Source organism: Ziziphus jujuba, chromosome 12 (assembly GCF_031755915.1).
Source record: "Ziziphus jujuba cultivar Dongzao chromosome 12, ASM3175591v1".
NCBI lineage: Eukaryota > Viridiplantae > Streptophyta > Magnoliopsida > Rosales > Rhamnaceae > Ziziphus > Ziziphus jujuba.
Window position 1 is genome coordinate 14913203 of NC_083390.1, and position 2617 is coordinate 14915819.

Consider the following 2617-nt stretch of genomic DNA (forward strand, 5'->3'; position numbering starts at 1 on the left):
TACAAGGAATAAGTCATAGTCAAGAGGGGTTGGCCATATCTAAAGAACAAAGGCCTGTTTTACTCATACAAGCAATAGAAGCCAAAACGGGATCGGGTGACGTTTTTGGTAACAATAAAGAGGCCCCGTTGTATGAATTGGAACCCCATCTTTATGGGTTTAATTTATATGGAGGATGAGTCATAGAAACCAGCCAAAGCAGCTTCAAAGCCGACCAACAAAGAGGTTTGCGCACAAGGAGAAGGAAAGGCCGGATTTGCTGTATTCTTTGCGGGCTTTACTGTATTTTACTGTATTAGCCTTTTCTCTTACTTCCAAGCAAGGGCAACGTGAGGAACTTCACAATAAGCTTATTTGGCATCCTACAAAGCATATTGAAGCTGATTTGGAGCTCACTTGGGTCAAAGAATTGGTCAAAGTCAATGTAGTCAAAAAGCTAGTATTTTAGTTTCCTAATTTTATTCTACTTTTTGTTTTAGGAAACTACCATTATTTTTAGTTTCTATTTATTTATTTTCTGGACAAATAAGATTAGGAAAGTTATTATTTTATTATTTTCTTTGTAAATTAATTAATTCTTAATTCAAAATAAAGGAATTAATTAATCCAAATTAGATTAGGAAAAGGAAAGTTTCGGCCAAGGTAGAATTCTTCATTGAGTGGCCGGTTTTTCCTAGGGTTTTTAGGGTTTATTTTGTTTCTTTCAAAGCCTATTTAAAGGCTTATTTTTCATTAATAATATAACTTTAAACTTTGATTTGATTAAGAAAATACTTGTGAGATTAATTATCTCTTTGTTCTTTGAGAACACCTAAAACACCATTAGAGAATTGGTTGTTTTAGCTTGACTTATCAATAGGTTTTCCATCCCCTATTGTGGCGTCTACATTATACCAAGGTTTCTAACCACAAGTTGGTTAGGGGTTGAGGTCCATTCCATTAGAACTTGAACTTAATTAAAGATCCGGGCTAATATAATACGGGTTTAGGAGCAGGTCGTCCTAGGTTCGTATCATTTGGTATCAGAGCTAAGTTTTGTTCAGGTTTGATCTATCCTTATTTGTTTTATTTGTTTTGTGTTATTCTGCAATTTTAGCATTAGGTTAAGGTTGCATCCATCCCATACACGTTCTGCATCTTATAAAAAAAAAAAAAAAATTTCATTCCTAGTTGAATTAGGTTTCCTAGTTTTATCGTATTTTTGTTTCCTAATTTGTTGGTTGTCTTTTATCATTGTTCTTGATAATTTTGGTTTTTGTTGATTTTCCTTTGCTGTTTTATTCTTATAAATTTGCATTCATATATTCAAAAAAAAAAAAGAAAAAAAAAAGAAAGAGTTTGCGGCAACATTTAAAAAAAAAAAAAAAACTGCACAATTGTGTTTATTTGGAGGTCACCGGTTTGGTGTTTGTTTTGGAGTTGGAATTGCAATTTTGGTAATTATTCTTGCTACTGCAGTTGTTTATGTTCTGTGAGTGAAAAAAAAAAAAAAAAAAAAGAAGGTAAAGCCGAATATAAAAAAAAAAAAAAAAGAAAAAAAAAATATTTCGGTTTGTTGGAGTTTGATTTGTTTGCTGGAAATTTGTTGGAGCTGCTGGTTTTTTATTATTTATTCAATATTTGAGTTGCTGGAGAATTATTTTTGCTGCTGGATATTTGGATTTTGGGTGTTTAAATTATTTGGATTAAAATTAGATAAAGGAATTGATACAAAACTAGAATTACAAGAACAACAACCAACACTATCTATATTTTTGTTCAAATTGATTCTTGTTCGTATTTGAATTTCTTTTTTTGGAATTTTATTCTTGAACTCATAATCTACTACCATCTGGTGCAGTTTTCAAATATTCCAACGTTTTCCCATTATTTTGTGATTTCTTGTCTAGAAAGCCGAAAAATTAGGATTTGTTGAATTCTTTCGGTATTGCCTACTTTTTGCTACTGTTTTGTTGATAAGTTTAATTAAAACATACTAGTGATCTAATTGCTGTTTTGTGGGTGTTTTAATTAGAACTTTGAGATAATTCATTGAGTGGAAAAAGGCAAGAGTGTGTGAGCTTAAAAGAGGGTAAAAGCCGAAATTAGTGTGTAAACACAAGTGTCGAGACCTTGTTTGAGTGAAACACGTGAGGGAGTGAATATTGTGAGGATTTATTTTATTTCTGCAGTATTTTACTAACATGGCAGATTCTAGAATAAGAAGAGGGGATCCACCCTTGAGGATCAATGAGGAAGAGTCCGTAGCATTTCATGGCGATGACCGAGCTACCGGAAATGGAGACCAAGTGGACTTGAGAACTATTTTGGAATCAATACAGCGGATGAGTGCTCAATTTGAGCATGTAAACCAAAGAGTGGGAAGATTAGAAGCCTCACAAGGAAGGCCGAATACAAGAAATAGGCAAGAATTCCATGGAGGACGAGGCCGAGGACAAGGAGGTCGCGAGAGGCCGAGAGAGGAATTTGATGAGGAGCCATTGGACGGTGACTTTGAGGAAGGTATGGACGAAACCTTTGCTGTCCAAGATAGAGCTGGCCGTGGGAGATATAGGAGGGAGGATACAGATGAAGATTTGGGAAATATCAAGGTTAATATCCCACCTTTTATGGGTAA